Genomic DNA, 14,117 nt, shown 5'->3' on the forward strand with positions numbered 1-14,117 from the left:
GTATAGAGCTTTGAGCAGAGCTTCGAGCAGAGCTTCGAGCAGAGCTTCGAGCAGAGCTTCGAGCAGAGCTTCGAGCAGAGCTTCGTGCAGAGCTTCATGCAGAGCTTCGAGCAGAGCTTCGTGCAGAGCTTCGTGCAGAGCTTCGAGCAGAGCTTCAACCAGAGCCTCAACCAGAGCCTCAACCAGAGCTTCAACCAGAGCTTCGACCACGGCTTCGACCAGAGCTTTGAGCGGAGCCTCGACCAGAGCTTCGAGCGGAGCCTCGACCAGAGCCTTGACCAGAGCCTTGACCAGAGCCTCGACCAGAGCCTCAAGCAGAGCTTCGGCCAGAGCTTCGACCAGAGCTTCGACCAGAGCTTCGACCAGAGCTTCGACCGGAGCTTTAAGCAGAGCCTCGTGCAGAGCCTTGTGCAGAGCTTTATATAGAGTTTATATTCGTGCAGGCGTTCGTGCAGACGTCGTGCAGGCTTCGTGCAGGCTTCGTGCAGGCTTTCGTGCAGGCGTTTATGCAGGCAGCGGAAGAGCAATAAAGCAGGTAATAAGGCCCAGAGTTAGTCTAGATACAATACATTAGCTATTTAGGTATTTATCTACTATAAATATTAATATAGGAGGTTAAATATTAAGGATTGGTAATGGTTAATGGCTCTAGCTAAATATTTACTATTTTAGCGGTAATATTTAAAGCAAAATGTAGTAGTAACTATAACGCCGTTTATAATAATTTTGGTAGCGTTAGAATTGCCTTATAAAGCTCTAAAATATAAAGTTGGCCGATTATCTATAAAGGCGTTAGTTTATTATTAATTAATAGTAATAGAGTTTTAAGCAGAGCTTTAAAGGGGAGATTCGCTTATTTAAGGCGAAATATAGTAGTAACCACCAGGCCGTTCACAATAATTTTGGCAGCATTAGAATCGCCCTATAAAGTTCTAGAACATAACGTTAGCCGATTATTTATAAAGGCGTTGGTTCGTTATTAATTAATAGCTAAAACATTTAGTATAGCGCGCGAGTTTATATAAGAATTATATATAAATCGGCGCAAGGGACTAATAAATTTCCAAACTGTGTACTAGACGACAACAACATAAGATAATTAATCTGTTATATAAGCAGCTTATAATTAGTTAATCGTCTAAGACCGAGATAACTATATACTACTATCTCCGCGTTTAACATAAACTTAGTAATATATTTTACCTATAACGGAACCTTATAGCAAGAACTACAATGGGCTTATTATTGGGCTAGGTGTATAGGTAATGCAAATTAAAGTTAACAACGTAATAATAACTGGTGGAGTAGTTGCCTAATAGATTAACTCTAATTATATTCTAAGAATTACTATAAGGAAGGAACTATCTAGGTAGGGACTAAGGGTCCTTAAATACACAACCGTACTCCTATAAAATCCTTCTTATACGTAATATATATATACTCTATCTACTCTATCGCAGATTATATAGATCCTATAGATTATATAGATTATATTATATAACCTTAGTTACCATTCCTCGTTATATAGCTCTATCGGCTCTATCTTAAACTGTGCCTAAATTAACTAACTAGCTTCCTCCGACTTTCTTCCTAGTAGTTATAATATTGTACTTAAGGCGTCCGTAATACCATCTCCCTTCTCTTTATCTTTGTCCTTAAAGATTCTAAATATCTCTAAGTCGTTTACTAGAGGTATAATATCCGTCTAATTAATTTGGTTAATATTATTACTTATTATACCTAAAGCAATTTCTTCTTCTTTAACTGCCCGTTATATTCGCACTATTGCTATAATATTATCTCTTAGCGAGATTATGCCGTCTCTATATTCTTGTTGTTTAAAAGAGGGGTTAGTCTATATTGCGTTGGCGAACCTATCTTTACAATAACCGTTCTCTTACTTAGAGTGCACTAAAGCGAATATTTATTTGTCCTGTGACGTTCGCTTTATCTCTAATGCTAAATATATACAACCTATTATTCTAAATAATCGTCTAGTTTCCTAGTTAATTTGTCTTAGGGTTTTATATTTAATCTACTACTACGCGGCTAAATAGTAAACTGTCTATTACTTTAGCGGAACTGCGTCGTTCCTAGGACGCTAAATAGGAGGCTGCCGATGCTTAGCAATAGGCCCTTAAGTCTCGTCTAGCGGCGTCTACTTAGTTAATCTATCTTAAAAAGGTTCGTAAAAAGGTTTATTTTAAGAAGTAAAAACTTGTAGAATAGGGTCTATAGGAACTTAGTAATAAAAGAACGGATTCTCTTTTAATAGAAAAGGAAATAGATCTAAGTAGTTCGGCAACTGCTCTTCCTGGGTTCCCCTTAGGTAACCTATTCTTTTATAATTCTTTTTTTTAATACTACCTGACCTAATCTCTTTTAATACTCCTATACCTTTTCTATAGCATTCTTTAAATTTTCTAGTAGCTCCTAGGTAGTCTTAGTGTAGCTTATCTACTTAACCTTATACTATATTTTATTATTAATATCCTTATAACTAATAATCTTTAAAACTTACCATTTATTTTCTTCTTATCCTCTATATATATCTACTTTATAAACTAGTAGCTTAATATTCCCGTATGCTAGCTCTAGCATTATAATGTATTATATAGGGTAGATCTTTATCTTAGCTAGTAGGTTTAACTTAAATATAACCGGTAAAATCCTTTACGTAATTTTAAAAGGTCCTAGTCTAACATAGTCTAACTTCTTACTTAGTTATTAACTCTTAAAATTTTTATATAGTAGCTATACTTTATCTCCCTCCTTAAGATCTAGTCCCTTAAATCTCTTAGCATTATAATACTTTTTTATTCTCTTTTATACTTTCTTACTAATTCTATAAGGTCTATATAAAGATTTATTAACGTCTTTATTCTTCTTTAGCTATGCTACTTATTTTCTTTACTTACTATAGTAATAACAATATTCTTAGCTTATATCTATAATTTGCCTTAAATAGTAATATGCCTATTCCTTCTTAAGGTGTTATATTATATATAAACTATATAACTAGTAGTAATAATACCTAATTATTCTATATATAATTAATATAGTGCCTTAAATACTGTTCTAGTATCTAATTTAATCTTTTTTTAACCGTTTATCTGCGGATAATATATAGTAGAAGTTGCTGCTCTAACTCCTTACTCCGCTAAGAATACTTCCTAAAATACTGCTATAAATCTTAGATCTCTATCTAATATAATTTTACTTAATACTCTATATTTTACAAACACTTCCTTAATATAGATTCTAGCAATATTTTCTGCTAATATTTCTTCCGTATATACTATAAGTATCCCTACTTTATAAGCTTATCTACTATTACTAGAATTGCGTTATAATCTTATCTAGTAATAGGGTCTCTTAACTTTAGTAACTTAATAATAAAGTCCTATAATATAACCTCCTATAGTCTCTTAAGTGTTTTAATAGGTTATAGCCCTCTATACGGCTTATGCCTTATTAGTTTATTCCTTTAGCAATCTAGATATTCCTTTATAACTTTTCGCGCTAAGCCCTAGATTCTATTAATAATATACTCCTCTTAAAGTCTTAATACTAGGCCCGTAGCTCTATTATATCCTTAAGTTAATCCCTTATAAAACTCTTCTATAAATTGCTCCGCTATACTTTTTAGGATGTACTTTACTTTATAATTTTTATATATATCTATTTATAGGTCTTCTAGCTATACTTCTAGATTTCTTTATATCTAAAAGCTTTCTAGTAACTTATAAACTCTATCTTATTCTTTTTAAGTTGCTGTAATTTTTAGATAATTATACCTAATTAATCTATCTATATCTTTTTGCAGTAAAGCCCCTAATAGCTTTTTATTATTCTATAGTTTAGCCTTATAACTTAGAGTATCTGCTTGCGTATTATCTATACCCTTAGTATACTAAATCTTAAAATAGTATTCTATAAGCATCTCTACCTATCTAACCTATCTTTAGTTAAGTTCCTTTATTATTAGAAATCCTATTAAGTTCTTATAATCTATCTTAACTATAAATAGTTTCTCTATACCTTATAAGAATACTCTTTATTTTTTTAGTACTATAACTATACCTAATAACTCCTTGTTATAAATGTTATAGTTTAACTCTAGTAGTATTATCTTCCGACTATAGTATACCACTAGGTGCTATCTATTTTAATATTTCTGTATAAAGTATACCCCTAGTATATAGTCTAATATATCTATTTCTATAACTATTTCTAGTTCTAGTTAATAGATCTTAAGAACTAGCTCCTAGGTAAACAACTCTTTAACTTTCTTAAAAAGTTTTTATTACTTCTCTCCCTATGCCTATAGTTCTTCTTTCTTCGTTAATTATATAAATAGTTTAATATCCTTTAACTATTACGCTATAAACCTTCTATAGTAATTATAAAACCTTAGGAACGATTTTAACTATATAACGTTCTCTAGTTCTTACCAATTTACTATAGCCTTAATCTTCTTTAGATCTATACTAAGTTAGCCTAGTTTAATAATAAATCTAACAAAATCGGTCTTCCTAGTAAAGAACTCGCATTTCTTAATTACTACTAGCATCTATTCTTCTTATAGTCTCTTTAAAACCTATTTAATATATTCCCTATATTCTTCCTTAGTTATTAAGTAGATAATAATATCGTTAAGGTATACTATAATAAACTCATCCAAGTATTCTCTTAATACGTTATTAATACACTTCTAAAACGTTACTAGTGTGTTTATAAGCCTAAATTATATAACTAATAGTTTATATAGTCCTTCCTTTAACCTAAAGGCTGCCTTTTATTTATTACCTTCCTTAATTCTAATCTAATAGTACGCCTATCTCAGATCTATCTTCATAAAGATTTACGCGTTGCCTATCCTATCTTAGATTTCGCTAATTAAGGGTAAAAGATACCTATCCTTTCTAGTAATGCTATTTAACTATCTATAGTTAATACACAGCCTTAGTTTACTATTCTTCTTTAGTATAAATAGTACTAAATAACCTACTAATAACTGCGATAGTCTAATATATCCCTTTTATAGGGTTTCCTAAATAAACTCTTTTAGTACTCTACCTTCCTCTTCGGTAAGCTTATAGATTAGAAAGCATTTTAGACTTATTTCTAGTTCTAATTCTATCTTATAGTCCTATACTATATACTCTAATAGCTTTTTACTTTCTAGTAACTATAGTTTCTTACCGTACTTATAGTATCTCTTTAGTATATAACTTAGTCCTTTTTCTATTTCTTTATAGGTCGCCCCTACTTAGTACTATACTAACTTAGCTTATTATCGTAACTTACGGCGTTAAGTATCTCTAATATTGAACTAACCCGTAATCCAATCGATCTTTAGATTATATTCCTATAACTAAGGCATTCTTAGTACTGCCTTATCCCGTCCCAATAATAGGATATTAAAAGATATCTTAATTCATCTTCCTTTAATGGTTATTTAAATTGGTCCTATTTTAAGATTAATAATCCCTCCTTTATAGGCTATTGGATCTCCTAAAATTATAACTAATAGGTAAGGTTGCTCCTTCTATCTATACAGTAGCCCTATTCTCTTAACTACTATTAGTAAAATATAGTTCCTTATTACTCCACTATCTATTAATGCTTTAAACTATTAATCTTGCTATTTAACTCGTAAATTTAGGTGTTGTTTTTAAATTCCTTTAAGGGTCTAAGGCTCTACTACTAGCTCCCTCTAGTTCTATAGGCCTCTACTTTTCCTAACTATTAGCTACTTAATCCTACTTATACTTAGTCCGTCTTTAGCTAATACTTTATTTGCTTTTTATCTTTAATATACTATAGATACGTATTCTCTAGGCATTCCCACTACTATTATCTATCTAGGCATTCTTCCGTAAGGAATCTTTTTAGCTAAAATATTAAGTTACCTAACTCTTAAACTTTTACTAGATGCTAGCTATATATATACTTAGCGTTTTAATACCTCTATTCTTTTACCAACTAATATATTCTTATAGGGTATTTCTAATACTTATTCTTTAGTGCTCTATATATATTATACGTATCATCTACGTATATAATCTACGTTAATATATAATATACTAGGTGCTTTAGGTTAACTCTTAGCTCGTTTTTGTCCTTGAGTTTAAACCTCTCCCGTATTAATTTAAACGTCGCAACTTTATTTATAGGTACTAAGATACGCCTTTTGCTTCTCTAGTCCTCTAAATACTCCTTTAAATCCTTTAACATTATAATTAAGGCTCCCTTAATATAACTTATCGCTTTTTCCGTAATTAGGTGGTCTTAGATAACTTTCTTATCTAACTATATATAGAAATCTTCCCACTCGTTATTATGCCTTTGCCTATACTACTTTTAGTATAGCTGCTAGAGTATATATGGCTTGTCCGTAAGGAAGTATCTTCTTATTACTATATTGTAACAGCCTTTAGTGTGTTATTCCTTAAACCTAGTTAAAATCCCTAGATCCTCTTCTTATTCCAGTTTAATAAGCCACTTAGCTCTTAGTGTGCCTGCCCTAGGCCTATTAGTAATTCTTTATACTAGTGCTCTATCCCTTATACGTCCCAATATACTAGATTTCTTATCTAGTTTCTGCTCTTACTATAAGGTAATTCTTACTCTAAATTCCTCTATAGTTTCTTTCTTTTCGCGTTTTATAAGTAGATCCTTAAAGTCTTCTTACTTTTTAATCTCGGTATTAACTTTTTAATCTTTAGGCCGAATACTATATTCCCCTAGTAAGTCTTCTAGGTCTATATACCTATCTCCTAGTCTAGTTACTATTTGTATTATAGATTCTCTAATCTATAAAGAAGCCTCTTGCCTCTTATTTATAGGTGTTCTTATTTATACTCCAAATTCTTAACCCCTTTAGATTTATAATCCTGAGCTTACTTCTGTCTTAAGCTTAGCTCCTACTTTAGTCTAACTAGGCTTACTTAGTGTTCTTATCTCATCTTAAGAGTCTTAAATCTCACTTATCTTATCTTAAGAGTCTTATGCCTATAGGAAACTCTATCCCAAGCTTATTTATATATCTTTAAACTAAGCTGCTACTCTACTCTATCGGTTATTGTCCGTTATAGGTCCTTAAGCTTACCTTATCCCGTCTTAGAAATCTTAGTTATCTCTTATCTTATCTTAAAAATCTTAAGCCTTTAGCCTTTTACCTTTATTAAGTGCTAAAGTGGTTCGCTATTTTACTTCTCTTACATCTTATAAAGCGATAGACATTATATCTAGTGGGGTCTTAATCCCTACTAATATTCCCTATTTTGTAGTGGAATTATCCTCTACCTCTGTTATAATATCTCTAAGGTTTACATGCTCCTAGTAAGCCGCCTTTATTGCCTTATCGTTATAAAATGTTTCGCCTATATTAAAGTTATTGTCCTTAATATCCGATCTATAAACTAGTTTATTAGTTTCTTTATATTCCGCTAAATATGGCTCCTGTAGCCAATAGCTTACGCTATACTTAACGTCCTTATAAATTCGGTATACGTTATTATAGTAAAATATAAAACTTTTAATTAAACACTCTTTTGTTCCCTATAGCATATTATTGTCCCTTTATACGTATATATCGTCTACTAGTCTCGTGCCTTTTACTACGTAGTAACTCTAACCACTTCTATAGTCTCTAATGTAATAACCTTATTTTCCGTAATTTATATAAGCTCCTTCTTTAAACCATTTTTCTTACTATAGAGTCCGCCTAAATATCTTCTACTGTTAAGATCCCTAATTTAGCCTCTGCTCCTTAGACCTTTAATTACTTAATCCTTATCCTCTAGGTTTCTATAGTTTTTTACTCCATCCCTTATAGGCTTCTTTAGTACCACTTAGGTCTATTAGCTCTGCGCCATACTATAGTTTTTAACTTAGCTTTAGTTATTACGTACTCTATACCTTATATAACTATAGAACTCTATTCTAGCCTCTTTTAGCCTATTCCCTTTAGTAGATCTAATTATTAATCTAAATTGCTTAATCTATTAGTTCCCTTAGGGTGTCCATATCTTCTATTAAGATAATTACGTCCTAGACTTTAGCCTTAAGTCCTTATTTATACTATGCTATAAGCGCCCTATTATTCTACTTAACTTATATTACTAACGTTTAGAACTACGTTATATACTTAATTGCTAAGGTTTATTATATAATGTTTTAGAGTTTTTTTTCCGCCGTGGTTACTGTCTCCAGATCTCTAAATATCTATATTAGTTATTCCGCGAACCCTTCCTAGCTTACGAATATAAACCGTATATCTTAATTAGTGGTTATTATACCATTTACTTATATCTCCATAAGGTAAGGCTTAAACTACTTAAGTGCCCTTCCTAATAGGAATAGTCCTGCATACGCTATTCGATCTATAGGTATTAGTAGCTTAGCTCCTTCTTACGTAACCTTAAAGTGCATTTACGTAAGGAATCCCTTAAGCTTTAATCTTTCTCCTAAGTACCTCTTAATTAATAGTAGCTTAATCTTTACTGCTCCTATCCTATTAATCCTATTTTCTAATATTATATTATTTTCTATTAGCTAGTTAACTATCTCTTATAGCTATCTAACCGTTATAGGTTGCTATAAGTTAGTGTCTGCTATACTAGTGTCATTACCTAACCTTAAAGTAGTTGCCGCCGTTAATAGTGTTATAGCTAGTGCTTTTAGTAGTATATTGTTTAACTTTCTATATTTAATACCGTAACTAGGTAGTAATTATATAATAGAACCTTATAGCAAGAACTACAATAGGCTCGTTATTGGGCTAGGTGTATAGGTAATGCAAATTAAAGTTAACAACGTAATAATAACTGGTAGAGTGGTTGCCTAATAGATTAACTCTAATTATATTCTGAGAATTACTATAAGGAAGGAACTATCTAGGTAGGGACTAAGGGTCCTTAAATATACAACCGTACTCCTATAAAATCCTTCTTATATGTAATATACGTATACTCTATCTACTTCGTTATAGATTATATAGATCCTATAGATTATATAGATTATATTATATAACCTTAGTTACTATTCCTCGTTATATAGCTCTATTGGCTTTATCCTAAACCGTACCTAAATCAACTAACTAGCTTCCTCCGACTCTCTTCCTAGTAGTCGTAACATTGTACTTAAGGCGTCCGTAACATTGCCTATAAATAAATAGTTAAACAGAGCGTTAGAACTAGGAGCTTAAGGTATACCTATATATATTTATAAACTAGGAATAGTCTAATTAGGCCTCCCTACTTAAAGAAATAGCCTTTGCCTATAACTTTAAGGTCTATACTATAACAAAGCGTTCCCCTATTAAGCTCGCCTATAGCTAACTACTAAACGTCCTAGATAGAGTCCTAAACAGCGTCCAAGATGCCTAGTAAGGTGGGGAGGGGTCTAAGTTAACAAATATCTAACTTACAGAGACGTATTTATAACGCCTACGCCTTATATATAAGGTAATAACGGCGTTAATAATGCACGCCTAAAAGCTTTAGGTAAAATACTATAATCGTTACTACCTGGCTAAGCACTTCGCCGTTAGTAAATAAGTCCTACTCTCCTCCAAGAACATCCACACAAAACGTCCCTATAAAAAGCTTAACTACAAGTTTATAAGACTGTTTTAGATCCTAAAGTATATAGGGTAGCAGGCATATAAGCTAGAGCTCCCACTTATTATAGCACGGCTTCACCTAGTCTTCTATATCTCCCTACTAGAGCCTTATAGGTTACGCCCTAGGTTTTAACCCCTAGCAGTAAAAGAGCTTAAGGAAGGTAACTAGGAAGTAGAAGTAATTATCGCCTACTAAGATTATACTAAACAACCGTAGTACCTTCTTAAATAGCTAGAATGGCTAAATAAGTATAATAAATAGAAATATAAAATAGAACTTAAGAATTGTTAATAACTACTAGATAAGTACCGTAAGCGGGACACCCTAGCCTTATAGCTAAAGCGTAGGCAAAAAGTAAGCGCCACTATTAAAATATAACTTGTATTAAAGCGGAACAAAGGACGTTTAAAGGAATTAAAGAATAAGTAACAATTGCTATAACTCGCAGGTAAGGCTATGGCGTATACTAGCAATAAAGCTTAATTTAGAAAGCACCCTTCCTAGACCTAGTTTATTACTCTATGCTAGCTAAGCAGATTATTTATATATTAAAGAATAGGCCTATTTATAACCGGGGTCTATTTAACTAAGGTTTACGACCTACTAGTAACCCGCTAGTAGTAACCTATACTAATAACTTATACTATTTTACGTATATATTACGTAGATAATATATAAGGCTAAAATATAGGTTAGTGGTAGGTCTAATAGGTATATAGCCTTACCGTTCTAATCTGGCTGTATATAAATAACCTATAACCTACCCGTAAAGTATATACAGCGCTACGCCGGTATAGCGTAAGGCTAAAGCAGGGTCAGCGGCGGATTTAATAGGTATATAGCCTTACCGTTTACAAATCTAGCTGTATATAAATAACCTATAACCTACCCGCGAGGTACTAGCAACCTACCTACGTAAGTAAGCTTTAGAATATTTCTAGTCTACTAAATTTAGGCAATAGTATTAAGCTCTACTGGCTCTACCTATTAAATAGACTAATTAGGATTTTCTATACCGGGCATATAAAATTGCTACTAGCTTAGTTAAATGCGGAGGAGTCTTAATAAGACAAATCTAACTAATTAGACAACTTCGACCGCCGGTCGAAGTTCCTTAACATCTTCGCGCCGCGTATATATACTATCTGTCTCTCTATATACAAAATTAAAACGCTCTTTCCCCTTTAAATTTTTTCCTTACTAAGGTTTTTTATAGGGTTTTATTAAGGCTTAAGCATATAAAGGATTAGGGACGACCCTTTTTAAAAAGGGGGGCATTGTTAGGTAAAACCTAAGTAGATAGTTATATAGCTGTAAGGTATAGGCGACCCTAAGGCAACCTAGGGGTGACTCGCCCGTAAGGCATATACTCTATACATATCTAGGGAAAACCCTTCCTACCTCGCATATAGACTCCTCCTTTTCCCTTAAGGATTTGTCTCTATCTATACAATATACCTATTATTCTATTATTAGACTCCCTATCTATATCCTCACCTTATAATTACTATATGCTATTACCCCGACATTAGGAATTTTTTTTTTGGGCATGTTGTTGTAAGCGAAAATCGGGGTCTGCAAAACCTGCGTAAGTCGCAATTTTAGCAATTTTAGCAATTTGCAGCAATTTACTATAAATACGCAAGTAGCCTATGCAAATTGCTGTAAATACGCAAGTAGCCTGTGCAAGTTGCTGCAAATTACTAAAATTGCTAAAATCGCGACTTAAGCAGACCCTAATTTTTGGCTGTAATAAAAATACCACAAAGCTCCGCACAAAGCTCTACTAAGGCTCTGCACGAAGCTCTGCACGAAGCTCTATATAAAGCTCTACACAAAGCTCTACACGAAGCTCTACACGAAGCTCTATACGAAGCTCTACACGAAGCTCTATATAAAGCTCTACACGAAGCTCTATACAAAGCTCTATACGAAGCTCTATACGAAGCTCTATATAAAGCTCTACACGAAGCTCTACACGAAGCTTTATACAAAGCTCTATACAAAGCTCTATACGAAGCTTTGCACGAGGCTCTATACGAGGCTCTACACGAAGGTCTACGTACAGAGGCTCTGCACGAGGCTCTACACGAAGCTTTGTACGAAGCTCTGCACGAAGCTCTGCACGAAGCTCTACATAAAGCCCTGCACGAAGCTCTATATAAAGCTTTGCGCGAGGCTTTACACAAGGCTCTACATAAAGCTTTGCGTATAGAGGCTCTATGCGAGGCTCTATATAAAGCTTTACATGAAGCTCTACACGAAGCTTTGCACGAGGCTCTACATAAGGCTCTATACGAAGCTCTGCATAGGGCTCTACACGAAGCTCTACGTACAGAGGCTCTGCACGAGGCTTTGCGCGAAGCTCTGCGTACGGAGGCTCTACACGAAGCTCTGCATCGGGTCCCTGCTATATTCCCGATAGCCTCTACACGTGCCTCTGCCAAGATACCCCTTATATATACCTAGGTAGCCACCTTATTTTCTACCCTTCCTTATATCCTCCCTACCTAGGGAGACACCAGAACGACAGCTAGTAGACGACCGTCGCCAGAACCAGACGACCACCGTTTAAATGACTATCCAGCGAACGCCACGAACGATTTAATTAACTAATCGATCGAATTAAACCAGAGCTTTAATATCGGCCCGTCGTCGAATCGAATCAAGGCCTCCTAGGTAGGCACCTTAGACAACTACCGTTCGAATATACAGCCAGCGAACGGCCGTAGAGAACGATTCGAATTAATACGATCAATCGATCAATCGAATCAGGCGGAGCCTTCGATCGGGCCGACCTTTCCCCCAAATTACAGACAGGTAGGCATAGACGGTAGCACAGACAGGAGGCACAGACGGTAGGTATAGATAGGTAGGCATAGACAGGTAGCACAGACAGGTAGGTACAGATAGGTAGGCATAGATAGTAGGCACAGACAGGTAGGCATAGATAGTAGGCATAGGTAGGTAGGCATAGGCAGGTATAGATAGATAGATAGATAGACAGACAGACAGACAGATAGGTAGGTAGGTAGATAGGTAGATAGGCAGATAGATAGACAGATAGATAGGTAGGTAGGCAGGCAGGCAGGCACTAGGCCTAGTTAGGAAATCGGTATATAGCCAGCAGATCGTTAGGAATACCGCCAATTAATAATTTAGAGCCTTTGTAAAGAGTATCCCCCTTATCTTAATTGCTTAATAAATAGCTCTATATTTTATATAGTTATATAGGAATATAAAATATGCAAAATATAAAATGTATAAAATATGCAAAATGTATAAAATATATAAAATATATAAAATATATAAAACGTGTAAAATATATAGGCTCTGCGCGTTTGCTGCGAGTTGCTGTAAAATGCGTAGGCTCTGTGCAGTTTGCTATAAGTTACTGCAAAATACGTAGGCTCTGTGTAGTTTGCCGCAAAATACACAAACCGCACAAGACTATATACGACTGCCGCGACCGTATAGTTTGCCGCAAATTGCCGCAAACTGCAACAATGAGCCCGAAAAAAAATTTCCTGATGGAGGGTAATATACCTAATTATTAACTTACTAAAAACCTTAAATTATTCTAAAATTGCATTAACAATAAAGACACGGTATTTAATAGCGGGGAGGAGAAATAATAATAGCTTTTTAACCTTATCGGGAAACGGATACCTTATACACCTGCTTAAATACCTAATAAAGTTAATCCTTATAAAAACAACGATAATATAAAGGGCGATATATAAGAGGATACGGTTTAGGGAGGTGTACAAAAACATACCTCAATTATTTTAAGGACTTAAAAGGCTATAGTAAAGCTAAAATAGGCTTACCTAAGCTAATAAAGAACTATAGTGAGGCTAAAATAGACTTACCTTAACTGGCGGATACAGTTACGGTTTCTAAATACGTTTTGCCGGTAACTTAAGGTATATTTATAAGACCCCTATATTTATTTAGCAATACTAATAAGTAGAAAATAGCTTAGCTAATCTTATAACATTTCATAGAGTTACATCTCCCCTATTTAAAGTATTAACGATTTCCAATACTATAATTTCGCGTAGACAACTAAAGTATCTTATCTTATAGTTGCCTTCTTATTATATAAGAAAGGACTTAAGATATCTCTAAAGCCCTAGTTATAAATCATTCGTATTTATATTTAGCCTTATCACAGTAATATACTAGTATCCTACCTGGGTTTTAGTTATGGATATACTACTAAAGAGACTTACATTATACTATACTAAGAACCCCCGTCTTTTTCACTATTATACTAAGATATATAAACTACTTAAAGATATTATAATAGAGATAGCTAAGAGAAGCAAACCGTATAAGCAAGGAGATTAATTAGGAAAGGCATTAGAGGATTTATTAGAAGAGATATTAAGAAGAAAAGTATATAAGAGAAAGGTGGATCCTACCGTAGATAGAGATTCTAAGAGGTCTAAGGTATAAGAGATTTCTTATAGGAAAAGATAT

Source organism: Cenococcum geophilum (assembly GCF_001692895.1).
Source record: "Cenococcum geophilum 1.58 unplaced genomic scaffold K441scaffold_30, whole genome shotgun sequence".
NCBI lineage: Eukaryota > Fungi > Ascomycota > Dothideomycetes > Gloniales > Gloniaceae > Cenococcum > Cenococcum geophilum.